General features: G+C 45.4%; 1 protein-coding gene across 1 annotated transcript in view; it reads right to left on the reverse strand.

Moving 5' to 3' along the window:
- The window catches only part of MTRR (5-methyltetrahydrofolate-homocysteine methyltransferase reductase), a 403,763-nt gene that overhangs the window by 299,138 nt on the left and 80,214 nt on the right, over positions 1–24,411 (reverse strand). The window lies entirely within an intron of this gene.

Here is a 24,411-nt window from a genome sequence, read left to right on the forward strand (position 1 = left end):
GGGCCGATTAAGACCTTGGGAGGTGGGCCACGCGACCCACTTCAAAAGTTTTTAAAGAAAAACTTAGTGAGCAGGCCCTGGGGATTGGGGTCCCCAGGGCTAATACATTAGAAAAAGAAGGGGGCCACACAGCCCCCCTTCTTAAAAAAATAAAATAAAAAAAAGACTGGCATCGTGCCGGAGGTCCCGCCGCCTCCTTACAGCACGTTTGAAGATGAGTACGAATTCCCCTTGAACACTGGGGGTCCCTGGGGGCCAACTAGCCCACCAGGACCCTTCAGTATGCGCCAGGGGGCTGTGTTGCAGAGAGGTGTTCTGAGGCCATGCCCCTTTTTACACCTCTCCGCTACGCAGCTCTGTGGCGCTTAATTGAGGTAGCTGATGGGCTAGTTGCACCCCAGAGACCCCAAGGATTCAAGGGGACTTAATCCCCCAACTTAAAACGCACCATGGGGCTCGTTCGTATAGTGGTGAAGGGAGGGGGCGGGCCTGAGGTGAAGTGTGCAAACACGCCCTGTGGCGCGTTTTAATTTGGTGAGTTAATTCCTCTTCAATCCTGAAGTCCCCGGGGGGCCAACTAGCACCCCAGGTACCTCCAATAAAGCGCCACAGAGCTGTGCTGCAGACTGTTGTAAAAAGGGGCGTCACCTCTGAACACCTCTCTGCAACGGAGCTTTCTAGCGCATACTGGAGGTACCTGGTGGGCAAGTTGGCCCTCAGGATTGAGGAGGAATTAATTCTCCAACTTAAAACGCGCCACAGGGCGTGTTTGCAGACATATCATCTCAGCCCACGTCCCCTTCCTTCACCATTGTGCAAACGCGCCCTGCTGTAAGTTGAGGAATTAATTCTCTTTCAATACTGAGGGTCCCTGAGGGCCACCTAGACCAACGAGTATCTGGACAGGTACTTGATCACGAAAGCAGTTTCCAGTCCAGGTCCTCACTTTAAATCAAAACCCCCATAGACTTCAACGGAATGGTCCTTATGCTGGGAATGCAGGATGCTGAATGTAAATGTAAATGTAAATGTGTTTCGATTTATATAGCGCACTTTAACCCAGAGGTCTCAAGGCGCTTGCTTAGGGAACCCGTCCTGGTATTCCCCTGTGAGATACCCCGGCCGGGTATCCACAAGGTGAAAGCCAGGCATCCCGCCGCGAGGGGCCGTAGTGGAGATTAAGCAAGCTATTGCCCAGAGTCGCAGAGTGTGACCCCGTGAGTCGAGTAGGCACCGGAGCGAGAATTGTCGACTCCGTGGAATTTTTGAGCCCAAGACCCGCCGAGGCGGGGAATCGAACCCTGGTCCACGGCCGATCTCAGCTTCCGGGTCTGCCGCCTCTAACCACTGAGCCACGCTTCTCCACAGGATGAAGGGTGAAGGATGCTCTGGGTGCAGTGCGGTCCACGGGGATATCCTTGCAGTTATTACTTGGTCTACAGGTAAAGTGGGGTGACTTTAGTCAAAGATGTTGCTGTCACTTGAAGTCCTCTTTGAGCCAAGAGAAGGCCAGCTGCAGCTAGGCTAATGACCTCTCCACACAGCAGGTCCAGTGGTATCCTTTGGTGAAGGTTGATGTCCATCTTCTGGGAACAATCTGGACTCAATGAGACTCCCGGGTACAGCAGACTCGAGTGCAACATTTGCCATCAGGAAACTGTCTCTCGTGTTGCCTGGCAGTGATTAGCTGCAATTCAAAGAATGTGGCAAGTGACGGGCCTGAATGGGCTACTTCAGCTTTGATGCCCTGGTGCCGGTTTCAGGAGTCAGTCAACTGACCCTTGGAGTCACTTCTTTGGTCTAGGGCTCGGGACCGACTTTTCCATGAGGCAGGAGGCACAGGCAAAGTCCTCTCTTTACTAACCGAAGGTCTGGCAGGTGGGATCCAGCAGTCGGGCAGCGTCACTTTGCCAGGCCCATGGGTAAGCAGGGAAGTCCTCCTTCGGTCCTTTCTTCAGTTTACTCATGATCGGTGGGTGGGGATGCCAGGGGTGTCATATTTATGCCCAGAAAGTGTTCTTGGGGGATTATATGACCACTAGCCAATGGGCTACCAGGATCTCTCCCGCCTTGTGATGACTTACGGCTATGTGTGGCATCTAGCAATCCCACTGTGCACTATTATGCCCACTCTCAAGATGTCTGAATCTTGCCTTTTGGGCCACCACATTATGTGGTGTCCTGCAAGGGAGATGCAACACCTTCCTCTGCTCTGTATCAGGCTACTATTGTTCCTGAGCCAGATAGACATTCAGACTATTACCCAGGATGGCAAGAGGCTGTCTGGTGGTCGATTTACAAAAGGGGGTGGTGATGAACAGAGTGTCTGAATTGAGCAGACCACTCTTACCCAGTCCAAAGATCAGGGCTTGATCCATCACCGTTATTTATCTCACTGCCCCATCCCAGCTCAGAATCTGGCTATATGCAAATCAGTCTGTCCCTGGCCCAGTGCATCATGGGAACAGGGCAGACTAAACTACCAAGCCAATTCTTTACCAGAAAGGAGACAAGCTACCGGGGACCTGGTGGTCAGCAGCTGTGTGAGGGGACTGGACAAATGAAAGGCAACTTTCTAAAAGTTGCTTTCCCTTAAAAGTAACATTGACTTTCAATCAGGTTTAGTGCCATGTATAATTTGATGTCTAAAAACTTTGTTCGCCTGCCCTGCTTATGCCAGCATTAGGTCCTCCTGGGTTAGGCCAATTTGTAAGCAATTAGGCACCAACAACTATTGAGATGCCCTTCGTATACTGAGAACAGACACAAGAACCTTATATGTCTGTGCCCTTGCCAAGTTTTTGGGACGAGCCCTGCAATTAGGCACAGGGCCACACGAAGGGCCTCCAAAAAATTGATATAGCAATTAAAAGCACGATTATTGCAGGGTTGAAGCTAGCAATGCTACTGTTTGACCTAGATAACGGATTTTTTACATCGTAAACCTAATTTTTCTTTCTGTTTTAAAGAGCTTTTTTTAATCAATTGATCATTTATAATAATGTCAAGAGCTTCCATTTTTTATTGAAATAAGGAGAATTGTGTTGTATGCTTTAATCCATTTGATCAATTATATATTTTTAAAAAGCGACACATTTTAATAACAAAAGTGAATTGTGTTGCATGTTTTTAATCTATTAATGAATTATTCCTCATATTGACATTTTTAAACGCTTTTATGATATTTATATCGAAATATAGCTTAATTGACTGACTGATATCTAAAAGTACCCAATTTTGCAGTCCCATTCTGACGTTAGCCGAACTGAGAGGTCAGATGGTAACACTGTGATAGCCACTAGAGCTACTAACTTTTCTACAGCAAAAAAGATAATTTGGAAGCATTGCTCTTAGGACATATTAAAAGTATAAGTCCTGCTTACTAATTTACAGCTCCCTAGCTGTAGAGATCAATATGCTTTTCTTAGGGGAAGCTTATGTATATTGTTAAGGGAAGTGGGTGGCTTTGCCATCGGTTTAAATAGCAAACTCGAACAAACAGTTTTAAAACTGCTCTTCCAGGGGAAGTTGGCAGGTTGGGGCTATTTTGTACTTGTAACACACAGGGTGGCACAAACAGTACTGCAACCCTGGGTGGACACTCTGTCTTACAAAGCATGGGTACCCTTTGTACTATATACTAGGGACTTAAAGGAAAGTCAGCTCATGCAAATTGGGTGTAGCTAATTCAACATTAATTCTGTAATGGGTTATACCACTGGAACAGCGGTCCGGTTAGAAGGCTTTAGTGCATTGTAAGAGTCGAAAAACCTGTAGCATCAGTCCAAAACTTTGCGGGTGATCATGCAAAATGAGGCATTTCCTTACACACATGCACTGATGTGTGGGGGAATGGGAGTGGTCATTGATTGAATAATACATGAATATAACAAAGATGAAACCCTAGTACAGAAAATCTACGACTTTGGACTACTACTAGACATTCCTTCCACGAAATCAGGAGTCTTTTTTTTGGAATCCTTCAATTCTGCAAGAGTAAAAATTGCTCAAATATAACAAGTATGTAGCTGAAAAAATGTAAGTGGAATATAATTAAAAGAACTTTTGTTCAATACAGGGGAAGCATTTTTCCTGTGGAAAAAGTATTTCTAATAAACACCCACCAAATATACAGGTATTCTGTCCCCCTTCATGCCCTGGGAATGAGAGTTACTACAGCCCTTTGTTTGGGTAAATCTCTACCCATTGCCACGGTGGAAAGAGGTCAGAGAGGAGTCTGGAAATGCCCACTAACCTACATGTTTTGAGTGTTCTTAAACTTCCAAGACAAACCATAACTTTAAACTCCTAGTTCTCCCTCAATGAGTGGGATTAACCACTGCAGATTCCTATACACTCTTGATGGAGAAATACACACACTCATAAATGCATATAAACTTAACTGGAAACACTTTGTGTATCACTGGCAGGTGTAGGACTGTTTAATTTAGTTGCAAACTTATGTTTGTGACCGATTATAACTTTGTGGATCCACTCCATAGAGAGAGAATCACACACTGTAGCTTAACTATAAATACAAACAAGAAAATTGCCCCACTGTCCCTTCGTTGGATTCTGAATGACATCCTTGTTTAGAGGCTTTGGAACCATCGCTCTCTTTTGGGACCCGGTGCCAATGCACCTTCACATTTTTGTAGACATAAGGGGAACATTTTTGTGCAAAATGATCTGAGAGCTGGGAATACAGTAGACATAGGAAGCTTGTAGATTGAATTTACTCCTTGAGTTAATGAATCACGTTTCAAGATTGTCTTTTGGGCAAATCTCTGGCAGGAAAGGGAGCATTGCTTTGCAGGTTTCCATCAAAAAAGGTTAGTAAAACCCAGAAATGTGTGTGAATATTCAAAAAGCTTTTGCAGGTCCTTTCTCATGGTGAAAGTTACTCTACCAAACAGCAGCAGAAATGTGTCTTCTGGAGGGGATGAGTATGGGTCTACCCCAATATTTTAAGAGTGTGAGGTTGAAGCAGTTAGTTCTTAGGAAAGTCAAAGAAAAACATATGATTTTGAACATGTACACCATGTGTACACCTGCCATCGAGTACACATGCAGGAGTAAGAGTATTCCTGGACACGTTCAGTTCTGAACAAATTTCAGAGCATGATCTTCTTGGGTTTATGTATTATTAAAATGCATAATTCTGAAGCGGCATACCTTCACAATATATGGATTTACACATTTATTTGTAAATCAGGCCCTTAGGCACTAGATCACATGTGCTCCACATAGAGCATGCCTTGCAGTAAATCCTGAACAGTTTGTGTTGCTCTGCCAGCTTCAACATTTTTTCTTTGTCTCTGAATGTTCTTCAGTCTATTTGTTTTTTAACATTATTTTAAAAAAAATCCTATGGAAAAATGAATGGGTAAAACACGTTTTGGGACACTCCCTTTTTCTGGCTTCCACTTGACAGATCACCCCAAAAAATTCCAGGAAGGAGCTAATAAAAGAGGTGGAAAGTTTTGTGAAGATTTGTCATTTAAAAAAATATATTTTAGTGAATGTCTTCAAGGATTTTTTTTAATATATATTTTCTTTTTTTGGCAATTGTTTTAATGTTTTGCAATTGATTTCATATTTTTATGTTTTGGTATCCACATGCCATTGTCGTAAGGGTTTAGCCTTTTTGAAACCCTGCATAAACCCTGCTTGGTGAGAGTATAATCTATCTTTTTTTATTGGACCATAACCACACACAGTGGAGGTGCCTACTATATTCACTGTGTAAATTAAATCCAGAAGCTTGGGGTAATTGGCTCTCCCTTAATTTTTATGTTGAAGCCTACCAGACAGTGCTAAAGCCATCTTGGGGACAGTTGGGAAGCTTTTCTCGGAATGCATTCCGCCTATTGCTTACCATTGACTTTATGGTTTGTCATTTGCTTGCTTAATATTTACTGGCTCCATTTGTTTTAGGCTGTCTAGCTCGAGTTTGTCCATTCCTTTGTCAAACCCTTTAAATCTTGTGTTCTTATCTTGTCAAATTTGCTGGGCATTTAAAGACGGAGACAAAATGTCAGGCTTTGACTTACAGTGAGCTTGGAGCTTACTTTTCTTTTTCTGACTTCAAAGTGAGAGGATTTATGTGACACTCATGTGGACTATTGAGGTTGTGCTTGAGGAAGGCTGTACAATGTTATTTTTTTTCTAGTACACGACAACTTAAATTTTTGTAAATTAACTGTGCAGATATTTCACAATATATCAGAATTAAAAAAGCACAAATTAAGTACATTTTTGGTAATTCTGAAGTATGGTGGAAATAAATATTTTAATACGATCAAAACAAGTCAGGTATTGACATTTCTACAGATTATTGCTTGTGCGCTGTATACTTTAATTAGTAAAACTGTATGTCTGTGCAAATGTAATGGTCATTTCAACTGAAGAGGTGTTTTCTGCAATGACAGTGCACTACCACACCATGCATACTCCACTTTACCCTACTCCACTGCAAGCCACTCCACATTGCATGACTGCTCTACTCTGGACTGCCCCACTGTATTGATTTTGAGAAAACTGGTGTAGAGTGCATTGGCGTAGAGTGCAGTGATGTATGCCAATCTGCTCTGCACAATTGCACTCTATACCACTGTAAGCTACTCTACAACACTTTACACCGTCGCCCTCTATGCCATTGTACTCAACATCACTACACTCTACCCACTCTATTTACTCTCCACCACTGCACTCCTGCCTGCACCACTCCACTTTACTCTGCACTGCTCTATCAGCAACACTGCACTCTCTGCCACTAAACTCAATGCCACTGCAATTTACTGTGCACCACTCTACTCTACTGCATTCTATGCCAATGCACTATACGTCACTACATTCTACATCGTTCCACTCTACGCCACTGCACTTGAAGCCAATTCACTCTAATCTACTCTGCACCACTGCACTCTATGACATTGCACTCTACGCCAATGAACACTATTCTGAAACAATCTACTCTGCACCACCCCACACCATGCCACTCTATACTACACTGCTACACTTTACACCACTGCACTCCACGCCAATGCACTCTACACCAATTTACTCAAAACCAGTACTCTACACCAGTCTACTCAGTAACACTGCACTCTACACCAATGCTCTCTACTCTACACCACTGCACGCTATACCATTCTACTCTTCACTCACCACCACTGAACTCTACACCACTTTTTATGGTCCCACTGCACTCTACACCACTCTTTTCTAAGCCACACTACTGCACTCTACGCCAATGCACTCAATGCCACTCTAATTTACTGTGCACCACTGCCCTCTATGACACTGTACTCTACGCTGCTTCTCTCTACTCTGCACCTCTCTACTCTGCACCTCTCTACTCTGCACCTCTCTACTCTGCACCTCTCTACTCTGCACCTCTCTACTCTGCACCTCTCTACTCTGCACCTCTCTACTCTGCACCTCTCTACTCTATGCCAGTGCACTCTTGCCCCCACCATTGCACTCTTCGCAATTGCTTTATACACCACTCCAGCCTAGGCCTCTTGTTTCTATTCTGCACCACTCCACTCTACGCTACTCCACTCTAAGCCACTCCACAACACTGCACTGTATGTGACTGGACTCTACGCCAATTCACGCGACGCCACCAACCTATGCCAATACACTCTATCCAGCACTGCTCAACTCTACCCTGCGCCAATTTACTCCACTCTGCACCAGTACACTCTGCGGCACTCTACACCACTACGCTCTTCCCAGCACCACTCCACTCTAAGTCACTTCACTCTACTCTGAAACAATCTACTCTACACCACTGCACTCTATGCCACTGCACTCTATGTCACTCTACCCCACTCTGCGCCACTGCACTCTATGCCGGGCTACTCAACACCCCTGTCCTCACCGCCACTTTACTCTAAATCACTGCCCTCTACGACACTGCACTTTGTGCACTGCACTTTATGCCAACTACTCTACTACACTCTACGCCACTGCATGGAATAAACGTTAACTCTACTTTATTTACCTAGTCTGGATTTTCATTCATTAATCCATACTACAATTTATGGCAACGATTCTTTCTACTATTTGGACCCACCTGTCATCTTATTCTATGAATTTGGAGTATTTTTCAACCTCCCTAGGAACCCAAGGAAAACGGAGAACAGAAGCAAAACCTCAAAAACCAAGAAAAAACTGACACATTATTCTGTTTCATCGTTCAACATTGCTGTCGTTCAACCCCTTCAATGGTGCAGCTGGTAAAGTACATTTAACTTATATGCAGTTACCTGTTCGTTTAACTTCTGTCTTACTTTTATTCAAACGCATTGCTTGCGGTTACCGAGTGCCTGCCAGCGCACGCTTTGATTTAAACATATTGCTCGCATTTAATGTCAGAGCAGATTGTTTATCACGGTTATCATTGGAAGGTGACTTTGTAGGTAGCAGTGAGAAGTCAGATTTTAAATATGTTTTTACGGTGGATGATATAAAAGGAACAATTTAAAATTTCAGAGAAAGAATGGTTTGAAAGTTGTGAGAAAGATGACTGTTTGATTCAGGTTAAGAAATTTCTTATTGAAGGTTCGCCATGTGACAGGAGTATGTCAACTGATGTAAGAATTTTTTCTCAAGTGGCTTCCGAATTATGTGTTGCCAATGATATTGTAGTTAGGCAAGGTTTGTTTGTTCCACCGGTGGGTTTGAGAAGTAAGATCATTTCATTTGCTCATGAGGGACATTTGGGTATTACTGCAACTATTAAAAAGATTAAACAAATCTATTTGTGGCCAAGTATAGATGGTATAGATGGTCAAGTTAAAAGATTTATAGAAACATGTGCAAAGTGTTTATGTTCTGACAAACATTGGAAGATGTCTACCACTCATTTGTGTCCTGTGGTGTGGCCAAATGGTGCATGGGAAAAATTAGGACTTTAATTTACAGCACCTTTCAATGATTTTAAGGGTGACAAAAGATTTCCTGTAGTTGCTATAGACTAATTTTCTAAATGGTTGTACTTTTCTTTTGTCAAAAGTGCAGATACAGCTTCTGTTATTTCTTTTTTGTAGCGTTTGTTTTGTATTGAAGGAAGGGTTAAAGAAATTGTTACAGACAATGGAACTTATTTTATTTCTGAAGAGATGACCAGGTTTTTGGAGAAACATGATGTCAAACATATTATTGCACCATTGTATAGCCCAGCTTTCAATGGTCTGGTGGAAAGGGCCAATCGGTTGATAAAAGAAGTTGTGCAAACAGCTGTGGCCAATAAATTAAATGTAGCTGGGTATTTATACTACAAAGTGTGGAACTATAAAATTACTCCACAAAGTACTACAAATGTTGCTCCTTTTGTCTTGTTGAGAGGGAGAAACCCCATTTCTGAGCTTAGTCCAACGTGGTTGTTAGATAAAGTTGAGATATCTCACAATCTTTACTTACAAAGTGTGCGTGCAAATGTCAAAGAGAAACAAGACATGTAAAAACATAATTAAGATGAACAAAGGCATGTGAAAAAGGGTATTTTATCTGTTGTTGATTGGGTTTTGATCAAAAACCTATAAAAACCTATAAAAGGTCAGTAAAGGATAATCCAAGTGAAAGTATTGAAAATAACTAGGATGGCTGTTTTATTACAAAATAGAGGATGGTGGAATAGAACTGCCTTGGCCAAAGTGACTGTACAACAAGCTAAAATTATTATTCAGAAACGTGGCAGTCAATGTAGTACAAGAGAGTAGGAAAGGAGTGATTGGTTTTATCTTGAACGGTTGACTCATTCAGCTTGTAATGAGAATTTGCAAATGGGTGGTGTAACTTCTTCTTGCATGAGCCTTGACCGAGGTGATAATTCCACCACTTCAGATCTCGGTACATGTATTAACAATGATAATGCCGTTTCTGGAGGTGATGGGGACAACTTGCTTGGGAATAGTTCTAGGATAAGATCAGCTCCTGTTTGCATCCAGAGATTATGTGTATTACTGATATTTCTTCCGTTTATTAAAAAAAGGGGGGTGTAATAGCAGTTAAACTTAAAAATGTAAGTATTGTATCTTTAAATCTTTATATGTCACATTTAGAATGTATTTGTGCCAGTGCACTCTTGCCCCCACCATTGCACTCTTCGCCATTGCTTTATACACCACTCCAGCCTAGGCCTCTTGTTTCTACTCTGCACCACTCCACTCCACTCTACGCTACTCCACTCTAAACCACTCTACAACACTGCACTGTATGTGACTGGACTCTATGCCAATACACGCTACACCACCAATCTATGCCAATGCACTCCACCCAGCACTGCTCAACTCTACCCTGTGCCAATTTACTCCACTCTGCACCAGTACACTCTGCGGCACTCTACTGTACTCTACGCCACTGTGCTCTTCCCAGCACCACTCCACTGTAAGCCACTTCACTTCTACTCTGAAACAATCTACTCTACAGCACTGCACTCTATGTCACTGCACTCTGTCACCCTACCCCACTCTGCGCCACGACACTCTATACTGGGCTACTCCTCACCCCTGTCCTTACCGCCACTTTACTCTAAATCACACCGATGCACTCCACATCACTTTACTCAAAACTAATACACTCTACGCCACTGCACTTTGTGCACTGCTTTTTATGCCAACTACTCTGCACCACTGCAATCCATGCCACTATACTCTATAACACTCTACGCCACTGCATGGTATGCCAATCTATTCTACTCTGCACCACTGTACTTTACTCCACTGCTCTGTGAGCCATTCTACTCCGCTCTATGCCCCTCTACAGCACTTCTCCACTTTAGTACACCCTACACTCCTCCCTCTATACCACTTTATTTCTTTCATTTCTACAACATGCTACTGAATTCTACTCACTCCACTCCACTACACTATATACAGATCAACTCTACAACACTCTTCTCTACTCTATGCCATTACACTCTCCTACGAGACTCCACTCCAGGCCACTCCACTCTAAGAGAACCTACTCAGCTCTACGCCAGTCTACTCCACTCTATGCAACACCCACTAGGGCACTTCAATCTGCTCGACACCACTCCATGGCACTCTATGCCACTGTAATAGGGGTTAAACTTAAAAATGTAAGTATTGTATCTTTAAATCTTTATAAGTCCCATTTAGATTGTATTTGGGCAAGTGTTCTGGAGTTATGGAACCTTGATTCATTGATTGGTCTGCTGCTGTGGCTGGCGGTCGTGGGTCCTATTCATGGAATAAACCTTAACTCTACTTTATTTACCTCATCTAGATTTTCATTCCTTATTATGAAAATCCATACTAGGTAAATACGCCATTCTGACACTGTACTCTAGTCTACACCCTTCTACTCTACAACACTCTACTCCCTACACGACACTCCACAACACTCCACGACTAGACTCTACTCTACTCCACATTATGACACTCCCCACCAGTCTCCTTCACCCCACTATCTTTTAGCGATGATGAACCGTAGCCACACTTGCGTACAAAATGGCTAAACATGTTGTCAAAGCCGATTGCTCTTTCATAGGCAAGACCTATTGGCTTGGCCAATGCTTATTTTTTATGTGTTTAGGGTGTTCATGGAATTGATGAGCTTAATTGGCATGATAATGGACTGCAATCACTTTTAAAGTTTGCTTATGGTAAATGTTTTGCAAACACTATTGGTTTACTTGTCATTTAGGTCAACTGTAGATTCTTGCAAACATTTATTTTGATAAGAATGTTAGAGACAAGATGGAGGATGAATACCTCCCAAAAAGGACACCAACTGGGTAGAGGATCTGCTCAACTCTTCTTTAGCAAGTGAAATTGTGCACTAGCTTGATTGGCTGGACCCTTTGAATTTGGAGGATGCATACACTCTAACTGGCAGTGGGTGTTTGTCTAGCTGCTTGAACCTAGACTTACAAGCCAGAGCTTCCTGCAGGTTGTTGACCACCTTTATGATCTGGACCGGCATGGACCCTGATGCTGCCGATGCTTCCAGAACATGGAGTAGAGTGTTTGCTGTTTCCTCCTACCCATGAAAAAAACATTAGAAGCAACCTGGAACTGAGCTGAGTGGCAACTTTCCAAGGCGATAACAGTCTTACAACACAGGTTTTCACATCTTTTATCCAGTGCCTGATTTGCCTTGTGGGCATCTGGTTCTTTAGAAGTCTGCAGGCCTGGGACAAACCCTCAGTGATCTACCCCATCACCATTGAGGTGGGTCCCCCTCAAAGGAGGAACCATTGATTTGGAGCTCTAGGATCCTATAGGCAGTGAGGCATTCCTACTTTGGGCAACCAACACCACAAACACAAAATCCGGAAAATAGGATTATATGCTGGACCCCAGTAAATGTATTCTTCAAACTTCGAGACAGTCTCTGTCTTTTTCAGGTCACTAGGTGCATTGCCTGTCAGTTAACACTGCTTTTGCTCTCTTGTTTTCAGTGTTTATGGCCATTAGGCTAGAGAAAACAAACGATTACCAATTTGTAACAAAGTAACTTCCTTCTGGTAAGTACAGAGCAAATCCTTCATTTTGCAGTTTGACTGCTGTCTGCTATTGATTATTATAATGTTTACAAACAATATTTAATCCTTTCAATGCTTCCGTTGCTGCATTGTTGGAGGATTGTACTTTTTGCTGCCGAACTGTGTCGTTTGCAATCATCCTGTGATCATAAACTGTACATAAAGTGCATGGTTTAAAGCCCTGGTTTTATTACTGTATTATTTTACGCTATTGTTCCACTGTGTTGTTTTGTTTACTTTTCTATCATTTGGTTCATGGGCAACATGGTGGGGGTTTGGCTGCGTCCCGTCGGGGCTTGAGGTGCGCTCGGGCACACAACAAGCTCTACGCCTTCAGCCTTGCATTCCGGGCCTTGGGGACCCAGGCGGAGAGAATAACACAGATGACATGGTGCTGAAGACCCTTGTGCTCCGTGTTCATGGGGGCGCTCACTTTGGCTGCATCTGGGCATAACATGTGCTGCAGGGGATCGGCCGCCATCTCGTGCCCACAGTGTGTGTCATGTGCACTCTCTTGGCAGGAGCCATGATAACAGCGGACTTAGGGTGAAAATTGAGATCAGTGGACGCAGTTTCTGTATTGGGTGGGTTCTTTCGCTGATTTACTATGTTGGCGTGAGAGGTGTGTGAGAAGGGCATTGGGGATTTTTTTGCCATGTTATTTGTAGATTATCTCACACATGTGCAAGGAACATATTGAAGATGGCGATATTCATCATAAGGAAAATGCAATTTGAATCAAAACATATGGTACACAACCAGACTACAACACCAGTTAAACTATTTAGCTGCAATGTGCGTCGGCTTAACAATCCATGGAAGTCACATCTAGTGCAAACATACCTCACAAGGCATGAGGCAGGGATCATATTTCTCCAAGGAACTCACCTGACACAGTGGGAGCACCAGCCATTTGCACCCACATGGGCGCCACATAAGAACTTCGCATCATATTCCTCCTATTCCCCTTGGGTTGAGATCCTCATTTGTAATACAGTATCATTTACACTGCTAAACTGCAAGCAGACACTCAAGGCTGCTGGAAACTGGTCATGGGGACTATCATGACATGTAGTTTGGTCCTTCTTAATATTTATGTCCAGTACTTGATGTCCTTACGAATAAATGCTATACCTATGCTACCTTGCCCATGATCTGGAAAGGGGCGGGGGCTTCAATCTGGCCTGGTACTGGAACTGCTCTGCGTAGGCGACCGCCCACTCCCCCAGGCAGCTGTGGCACTCTGTAAAATTATGGAGCTCTATGACTTGCTAGAAGCGTGGACAGTAAAGCACCCACATCACACAGACTTTACTTACTACGCATCTGTCCATGACTCTACCTCTTGGATCAATTACTGGCTAGTAGCGCCCCAGGTTATGGGACTGGTGCAAGACACCACCATCCTGCCTAGAACGTTATCGGACTACTCTCCAATTGTACTGTTGCTTGGGATCCCATTCATTCTCGACAGACACTGGTGACTGAGGCAGAGTGAACTGTGGGCCTGGTTTTCAAAGCTGAAATCAGGGGTAACACCATTGACTATTTTTAACGCAACGCAATAAGGGCTCAGTGGCAACAATGGTGGTGCTTTAGGACGCATTTAAGGCATATATCAGCAGAATGTGCATCTCCAAAGGGGTCGGTATATTGAAATTAATTATATCCAAACTCGACATGCTTCAACGTAAAATCAAAAGTCTCCAGACTGAGTACAATGCTGCTCAGGACCCCACATTCCTTGGACCCTTACAGGAAAGCCTTAGAGGATTTCTGTGACACTGCAGAATGTGAAGTTCTGAATCGAGGGAAGCAGACAAGAGCTTACGCTTATGGTGAGGCTGACAGACCAGGAAGAACTGTGACCTGGGTGTTTAAATCACGCACACCACGTACATCTATTGCTGGTATACAGGGTTCGGATGGGGCTATGAAAACATCCATTAAAGATATTTAGAGGATTTTCTGTGATTATTATGAACATTTGTACTCGCTCAGAGCCCAACACACCCTGTCTGAAATCATGGAGTACCATGACAGAGTGGCACTGTCATGGGTGGAGGGAGACATTCGGGAACTGCTTAACTCCTCATTAACGGTGGAGGACATTACACTGGAAATGACTGCACTAGCCAGTTGTAAAGCACCAGGATGTGATGCCATCTTGGTGGCGATCTAGACGGAATATGCAGACTTGCTTCCACCGAGGGTATTCGAGGAATATGGTGAAGCAACTGAGAGGGTAGACTGCCATAATCAATGACAGAGGCGGTTATATTGGTTTTCCTGAAGCAGGATCGCAATCCAGAGCTGTGCTCCTCTTGCTGGTGGGCGTTGCTATTGAATATGGACAATAACATCTTTGCTAGGATTCTAATCCAGAAACTGCAGCCGCTAATGCAGCGAATGGTCCTGGCTAATTAAGGAGCATTTATAACTCAGATCTACGGCACTGAATTGGCATACCCGGATGGCCATGTTGCATGGAATCAACCCAGCACTACTGGCAGCAGTGATTTTATTAGACAAGGAAAAGGCATTTGATTCCATGGAGTGGAACTTTATGAGAAAAGTCTTGTGGAGGCTGGGGCTTAGGGCACACTTTATGAAGTAGATTGACTTACTCTATACATGGCACACTACCCATGTGCAGGTCAATGGTATGTTAATAGACCAGTTCAGATTGCCAGGGGCACACATCAGGGATGCCCATAATCCCCACTGATCTTTACGTTGGTAATCAAGTAGCTGGTTTGTTGACTACAAGAATTCCACTCTCCTAGAGGGATACAGGTGGAAGCAAGCTCAGTGTTGCTTTCCTTACATATGGATGACATTATCTTGTTTTTACAGCACCGGTAAGAAAACAGACCCGATCAGAGATATCAAATGATTTGTGGGATACTCTAGCCTCCGAATTAATTGGGGCAAATCTGAAATACTACCACTGACAGAATGTGCATCTCCATGGAGTGGGAATTTTCTTCTGCACTGGGTGGCAGATGGGGTGAGTCCAGGTCACAAAAGATGTGGGAGAGTTGGGCTAGAAGAAACTTCAGGGTGGCACTCGATTTACTTAAAGCATAGGTGGATAGATAAATTAAATTACCCATATCCTTGCTCAGCAAATCTCCATAATCAAAATAGCTGTTTTGCCAAAGTTTTTATAATTTTTCCTCAATGTTCCCGTTGTCTTACCATAAGCTTTCTTTTGTCAACTACAGCAGGTACTCACCAGACTAATATTTGGGGGTGGGGGGGCAGATTCAACCGTGTATTTGCTGGGCGGTTTTGACGCAACCCTTGGACAAAAGAGCCCTGGCAGTCCCTGACCCCTTCCTTTATTATCTAGTGGCACAGGCTCCTCAGCAAGCACATCATTGGAATCACCATACAATAAGGCTTACGCATGTACAAGTTGAAATGTACCATGGTTATGCCTGATTCGTTAACCACAGTGGTAGCCCATATACCCCACTGCAGAAGGGGTGAGGTGGATGTCATTGCCACCAGGCTCTACGTTGGTAGACCACAGCAAATCATCTGGGTATGGATATGGTATACTCTCCACTCTTGGTGGTTGACAACAACCACCTTTTGTAACCATTACTCAAGCAATCTTCAGTTGCCCTTTTGAAACGACTGGGTGTTGAAGTGCTGGGAGATCTGTTCCCTGATGGAAAGTTTCAACAAACCATGAAATCCAGGTGCTGAGGAGGAACAAATCCACTGGCTAAGCCAATGTACCACAGATTGAGGTACACGACAAGGGCAGCATTTTCTAGATTTCCAGAGGCCCCTAAGGAGCTGATAGTGCTGACTAAACTGATCCAAAAAGTCAGTCATGACTAAAACAATATTGTATATCCATCCATGAAGAGGTGGGTGGGGTGCCACTGCTCCATTGTCATACAGGGCTAGGAGAGAGTGGGAATATGATTTGGGGAGACCAATTCCGGATAAGACCAGGCAATATTTCTGTGCTCAAGTTAAGGACGCCCCTTTAACATACCAGCATAAGCTACTTCTCTTTAATTTCCAATACTGGCTATACTATACGCCTAAACATATTTCAGATTTAAGCCTGCAGGAAAATCCAATGTAAAAAACACACAGCTATCACTGTGGCCTTTCTGCATATAGCCTGTGGCTGCCCTTAATTAACCACTTACAGAGGCAAGGTGCTCGGTATTCTGGCAGACATGCTGGAGATTCCTCTGGACCGCACAGCTGAACTCACCCTTCTGGGGGCTGATGAAAGACCTTCCCAAATCAATACAATGCTTCACATCGATGGCATTGCAGGTGGCTAAGTGGCAAGTAGCGGTGCACTGGATGTATTCTGCGATTTCACGGAGGCATCGTGACTAAAGCATATGGCCTACAGCTGTTCGGCTATGGAGGAACATAGTGATCTCATGCACCCCAAGGCTTGGACTAGGGATTACTGTGAACTCCATAGAACACAGAACTACAGCACTATGGCATAGCTCTGCCTCTGAGGAAAAGGTTGGCTTACACATGCTCAATCAGGGGGTCATCTGCCTGCGGATGACGCAGTTGATTGAGGAGATCTAGCATATTGTTAAGCTCCACCAGTATGACACTTGTTGTTGTTAAAGTCTGGAATTTATGTATGCTGCCTTGTTCACTATGTACTCAATGTAATGATGTTAATGGTGACTGAGATGACCTAATGTTTATTTCTTCCTCTGTTGTTTGATAAAACTGATAAATCAACAATTAAAATAAAATTTAAAGAAAGGTTCGGCAAAAAAAAAATCTCACCATTTAGTCTTGCTTTTACACTTGGGGTGCTTTAGGTTGCAAATGTTTGCCTCTACAACGTTGCAAAGCTTTTATAAATCTTGCTAGAACTTTCACAAAAAGTATGAACTTTAAAAAAAAAATAGTAAGACATTCAGTTAGAGTAGATTTGCAAGAGAAATAGCAAAACCAACCCCACTTTTAGCAGGAAAATGGTCTTGCTAAAGCTTTTTTCAAGACAATTCTATAGCAGCAATGTATTTTTTGGGGAAAGTTCTACTAGAAATGAGATTAGTAAGATCAGCAAAATTCGCTCACCTTCAACAACGAAGTTTAAAATCTTTGCACCCCTATTTTATGGCCAGAAAATGAATAAGCCTGCCTTGTGCTTTCTTAATGATTGCGTCAGGATAGACAATGACTTTCTCTTGAGGAAGTCTCAGCCCCTAATAAATGTGTGGGCACGGTTTTTAGTAGTACCTCCTAAAGGCTCTTCGACAATCACTTTCAGGGTACACCCCTTCCTGTTTCGTGCCCCCATCTCACACAGGAAAATAGTCCGACTGTGCGAAAGAATCAACGAATAGGGTAGACATTCAGGCCTATAAGCAGACTAGGTGCCCGTTCTTATTTTCTGAATTAAGCAAAGAAAATGGATAGTTTGTTTCAGTATGTTACTTAGTTGTATTGGGGGTGGAACGTTTATGGAGCTGTTTGGGAGAAATTAGGAAGCCCTTAATCATGAACAGCTCTTTCATAAATTGTAGGCCTTAATATGTGCTTTTGTTCGAAGATATTTTGCTAAGAAAGGCTCTATACTGCAACGATACCTCTGTGTTTTCACCTATCCTCTACTAGCTTTCTTTTCCCATTTTAGCCTCTATCAGCTAGCTCATTACTTTACTTAGAATGTTTTAATTTATTCAGCTAATAATGTGCACACCTGGTCTAATGTTCTTTCCTACACAAAAGGGATATTCTGTCTACATTTTCCAGAGGGGGCAAACATATCAAGATTCGTTTCAAAACTTGGTGCATCCAACTCAGTCGAAGTAAAGCAGGAGGCTAAAACTTGAGCAAAATATCTGTTTGTGGGTTCTAGGGTGCTGCACTTCCAGAACTGTAGAAGACTTTAAGAACATTTGAATTGTGGTTAAAACAAGTAACCGGACAGAATACAGGTCTTTTGGAAATCCAATTTTTTTTTCTTACGATTAAAATGTTCAATCCCTTTCCCTTCTATTGGTTATTGTCTTGGTCAGTCTCTTCTTAATGCTTAGTTTAGGATACACATGTTTTATTCTTTATTCACCATACTAGGAACATAATTAGTTTAAATGCATATAAAATTATTGAAACATGGATAGGTAATATATTCTCTTTTAGTAATTGAGGTTTTGTATTGCTTTCACCCTTGCACACATTGGCTTTGGATAATGTTACAGAACAACATTTCGTAATTGCCATCCTGTGCTGGGTATGCATCACACAGACATTTACATTTGCTAGGAGAAACGTAATGAGTATCCGTCGTTATGGGGGTCAAGTCCTCCATTATAAAACAGTACTAGATTCAATCATATCTTGGAGGAGGATACCAAAGGACTAGGATTAGTGAAAGAGTTATATGAGAGTGAAGCCTCACATTTGGAGAGACATGATGATGCTAGGATATAGAAGGTTTGAAAGCAATCTCTAAAGGCAATCGCAAACTCTCCTCCACACCCTTCCAGAGTTCCCCGCTCCTTTTAAAAAATTTAAATGCTCAGAGATCATATTTTCCTCAAGCACTGAATAATATCAGTGATCCATGGCTGAAAGGAAAGGTGCAACAATTGTTTTGGCCTGCATTACCTGTTTAATAGTGCATTGTGATGCATCAACACCCTAAGCCGGTAGTATGCCATTCTTTGCAACCCTTGCCTATGGCTTTAACTAGACTAGCAAACACAAGGACATGATGGGCGGAGTGCTGAAACTTTTCAGACACTCACTCCCAGTCACAGATCTGGGTTGAATCCTTGTGTTTGCTTTAACTAGACTAGTACCGCCACAGGAACTATATCAGGAGCAGGCTCACATCTCATAGTAAGTGCAAGGATAAGTACTCCTCAAACAAAATCCAGTCTCGTAAACATTATCTGCAGCATTGGTAATCACATTGTTCTACATAGCTTTCTGTGCTCGATTCAAGTGCTATGTTGTTCTGTCCTGGTGCTGCAAACAATTCACTTTGTTAACACTTGAGAGATAGTAAATCACATATTTGAGACTCATCGTGATCTGAGGACTATAGTTATTCCTCTGATGAAGGCACATTCTTTCAAAATCTGTAGTTACACCAACTAGCACACATATTAACCACATCAGAGATTCTGCTACCAAAATCAACAAGCATTTGCAATGCAATAGGTCTCGCATTAGGAAAATGTGAACTATTGGTATTGTGAATGACATTTTTTTAAATATGTGTTGGCTTTGAAAATATATAAATTAATAGCATTGTTATTCACAAAGCCAATAACTTACATTTTCCTAATGCGAGTCCTATTGGCTATGGGAATGCTTGTTGGTAGCAAGCAAGGACAGTGCTGTTGTGGTGCTGAGTGATGCTGTTGTGGTGCTGAGTGATGATGTGGTAGGACTGAGTGATGATGTGGTGTATTAGAGTGATGTGGTGGTGTCCCAGAGTGATGTGGTGGTGTCCCAGAGTGACGTGGTGGTGTCCCAGAGTGACGTGGTGGTGTCCCAGAGTGACGTGGTGGCGTCCCAGAGTGACGTGGTGGCGTCCCAGAGTGACGTGGTGGCGTCCCAGAGTGACGTGGTGGCGTCCCAGAGTGACGTGGTGGCGTCCCAGAGTGACGTGGTGGCGTCCCAGAGTGACGTGGTGGCGTCCCAGAGTGACGTGGTGGCGTCCCAGAGTGACGTGGTGGCGTCCCAGAGTGACGTGGTGGCGTCCCAGAGTGACGTGGTGGCGTCCCAGAGTGACGTGGTGGCGTCCCAGAGTGACGTGGTGGCGTCCCAGAGTGACATGGTGGTGTCCCAGTGTGGGGTCCCAGAGTGACGTGGTGGCGTCCCAGAGTGACGTGGTGGCGTCCCAGAGTGACGTGGTGGCGTCCCAGAGTGACGTGGTGGCGTCCCAGAGTGACGTGGTGGCGTCCCAGAGTGACGTGGTGGCGTCCCAGAGTGACGTGGTGGCGTCCCAGAGTGACGTGGTGGCGTCCCAGAGTGACGTGGTGGCGTCCCAGAGTGACGTGGTGGTGTCCCAGAGTGATGTGGTGGTGTCCCAGAGTGACGTGGTGGCGTCCCAGAGTGACGTGGTGGCGTCCCAGAGTGACGTGGTGGTGTCCCAGAGTGACGTGGTGGCGTCCCAGAGTGACGTGGTGGCGTCCCAGAGTGACGTGGTGGCGTCCCAGAGTGACGTGGTGGCGTCCCAGAGTGACGTGGTGGCGTCCCAGAGTGACGTGGTGGCGTCCCAGAGTGACGTGGTGGCGTCCCAGAGTGACGTGGTGGCGTCCCAGAGTGACGTGGTGGCGTCCCAGAGTGACGTGGTGGTGTCCCAGTGTGGGGTCCCAGAGTGACGTGGTGGCGTCCCAGAGTGACGTGGTGGCGTCCCAGAGTGACGTGGTGGCGTCCCAGAGTGACGTGGTGGCGTCCCAGAGTGACGTGGTGGCGTCCCAGAGTGACGTGGTGGCGTCCCAGAGTGACGTGGTGGCGTCCCAGAGTGACGTGGTGGCGTCCCAGAGTGACGTGGTGGTGTCCCAGAGTGATGTGGTGGTGTCCCAGAGTGACGTGGTGGCGTCCCAGAGTGACGTGGTGGCGTCCCAGAGTGACGTGGTGGTGTCCCAGAGTGACGTGGTGGCGTCCCAGAGTGACGTGGTGGCGTCCTAGAGTGACGTGATGGCGTCCCAGAGTGACGTGGTGGTGTCCCTGAGTGACGTGGTGGTGTCCCTGAGTGACGTGGTGGTGTCCCTGAGTGACGTGGTGGTGTCCCTGAGTGATGTGGTGGTGTCCCCGAGTGATGTGGTGGTGTCCCTGAGTGATGTGGTGGTGTCCCTGAGTGATGTGGTGGTGTTCCTGAGTGATGTGGTGGTGTTCCTGCGTGATGTGGTGGTGTCCCCGAGTGATGCCCCCGAGTGATGTGGTGGTGTCCGAGAGTGATGTGGTGGTGACCGAGAGTGATGTGGTGGTGTCCGAGAGTGATGTGGTGGTGTCCGAGAGTGATGTGGTGGTGTCCGAGAGTGATGTGGTGGTGTCCGAGAGTGATGTGGTGGTGTCCGAGAGTGATGTGGTGGTGTCCTAGAGTGATGTGGTGGTGTTGTGTGGCGTTCAGCAGTGTAAGGCATGCTGCAGGGTGAGGCATGGAGCAGTGTGAGATGTGCAGCAGTGTGAGGCATACAGCAGTGTGAGGCATACAGCAGTGTGAGGTGTGCAGCAGTGTGAGGTGTGCAGCAGTGTGAGGTGTGCAGCAGTGTGAGGTGTGCAGCAGTGGGAGTAATGCAGCAGTGTGCAGCAGTGTGGGGCGTGCAGCAGTGTGAGGTGGGCAGCAGTGTGAGGTGTGTGGCAGTGTGCAGCATGCAGTAGTATGAGTAAGGCAGCAGTGTGCAGCGTGGAGCAGTGTGAGGCGTGCAGCAGTGTGTGGCGTGCAGCAGTGTGTGGCGTGCAGCAGTGTGTGGCGTGCAGCAGTGTGTGGCGTGCAGCAGTGTGTGGCGTGCAGCAGTGTGTGGCGTGCAGCAGTGTGTGGCGTGCAGCAGTGTGTGGCGTGCGGCAGTGTAAGACATGCAGCAGTGCGAGTCGTGCGGTAGTGTGCAGCATGCAGCAGTGTGAGTAATGCAGCAGTGTGCAGCATGCAGCAGTGTGCAGCAGTGTGAGGCGTGCAGCAGTGTGAGGCGCGCAGCAGTGTGAGGCGCGCAGCAGTGTGAGGCGCGCAGCAGTGTGAGGCGCGCAGCAGTGTGTGGCGTGCAGCAGTGTGTGGCGTGCAGCAGTGTGTGGCGTGCAGCAGTGTGTGGCGTGCAGCAGTGTGAGGCGTGCAGCAGTGTGAGGCTTGCAGCAGTGTGAGGTGTGTGGCATGCAGCAGTGGGTGGCATGCAGCAGTATGAGGCATGCTGGAGTGTGAGTCGTGTGGTAGTGTGAGTAATGCAGCAATGTGTGGCATGCAGTAGTGTGTGGCGTGCAGCAGTGTGTGGCGTGCAGCAGTGTGAGTAATGCAGCAGTGTGAGTAATGCAGCAGTGTAAGGCGTGCAGCAGTGCGAGTTGTGCGGTAGTGTGCAGCATGCAGTAGTGTGAGTAATGCAGCAGTGTGCAGCATGCAGCAGTGTGCAGCATGCAGCAGTGTGCAGCAGTGTGAGGCGTGCAGCAGTGAAAGGCGTGCAGCAGTGTAAGGCGTGCAGCAGTGTGTGGCATGCAGCAGTGTGTGGCGTGCAGCAGTGTGTGGCGTGCAGCAGTGTGTGGCGTGCAGCAGTGTGAGTAATGCAGCAGTGTGCAGCGTGCAGCAATGTGAGGCTTGCAGCAGTGTGAGGCATGCAGCAGTGTGAGGCATGCAGCAGTGTGAGTCGTGCGGTAGTGTGCAGCATGCAGCAGTGAGTAATGCAGCAGTGTGCAGCGTTGTGAGGCGTGCAGTGGCGTGGCGTGCAGCAGTGTGTGGCGTGCAACAGTGTGTGGCATGCAGCAGTGTGAGTAATGCAGCAGCGTGCAGCAGTGTGAGGCTTGCAGCAGTGTGAGGCATGCAGCAGTGTGAGGCATGCAGCAGTGTGAGTCGTGCGGTAGTGTGCAGCATGCAGCAGTGTGAGTAATGCAGCAGTGTGAGTAATGCAGCAGTGTGAGGCGTGCAGCAGTGTGAGGCGTGCAGCAGTGCGAGGCGTGCAGCAGTGCGTGGCGTGCAGCAGTGTGTGGCGTGCAGCAGTGTGTGGCGTGCAGCAGTGTGAGTAATGCAGCAGTGTGCAGCGTGCAGCAGCGTGAGGTGTGCAGCAGTGTGAGGCGTGCGGTAGTGTGCAGCATGCAGCAGTGCACACGTTCCTTCAAAGGCGTCTGCAGAGCAGCGCGTGATAAAGAGGCGGCCGTTCATTTAACACCCTCTTTGATAATGGACAATAGGAGACTGCAGTCTGCAGCTGATTCAGCGATTCGGTCTAAACTTTTACGATGAGCTTTGAGCAACTTTACTAAAGACACAATTTACTTAGTAATATGGTGCCCTTGAATTGCACAACAGTGCATGTTCCAAACAGGTTAAAAATCACCAAGCAATGGTTCATATTACTTAGATTTGGATAGTTTGGACATTTTTTAGCTATAAGAAAACACACAATTTGGAAACCAAACGCATTCTCGCGCAAGCAGATGTGGCTTGGAAATGACAAAGTGAGCTTCAAAAATGTTCTCAAGATGTTTATCGGCGCACTGTTGTGTTCCAACTCCAACTTGTACAAGTAAATAAATGGCCGATTCCCGCAACGTGGAAAAATACCTTTCAGGGGAAATCGTAAATTGGATAGCTGGTGGAAGTGCCGGTGAACGAAGTCTACTCGCCAGATCATTTCCTAAATACCTTGTACCCAGACCTGGCTGTCACTTCACAATTCGACAGTCATTACGTCATTTAGTTTGGTTGCTTTGCTTAAAGTCAGCAGAGACTACAGCCCCCAGAAAGCACTGATATGCAAAATAAAAATCTATGTCTGGACCTATTTAGTTTGCAGTATAGAATGAGCTGGCGCACCTAATATTATCTTGTCTGTGTGTTAGTCGGTGTAAAACGTGCCTTTCGGCCGGTAGACTGTTCTTATGTCACGGTCTCTTAAAGCGACCTCCAGCTGTCTAACTGCGGCCTGTCTACCGACAGTCACTCATGTATGTTCTATCTTTGATTGAATTACCTGCTTTCCTGGGTAGGGAGGAAGAACTGCATTATTTTAACAGCGGAGTCATGTGTATGAGGATTTAACAGCAAAAAGACCAACATTTATGAACAGTATTTCCGGTGAAAAAAAACTATGACTAATAAAACCAGTCTTCTACAAACCCGGCCGACAAAATAAACGAGCGGCAAAGAACAAAAACAAAGTGGACACACAATGTCAACAGATATATTCCTTCGTAGCACGTCTCTGTGGGCTAAAACA

This window comes from Lissotriton vulgaris, chromosome 4_1 (genome assembly GCF_964263255.1).
Source record: "Lissotriton vulgaris chromosome 4_1, aLisVul1.2, whole genome shotgun sequence".
NCBI lineage: Eukaryota > Metazoa > Chordata > Amphibia > Caudata > Salamandridae > Lissotriton > Lissotriton vulgaris.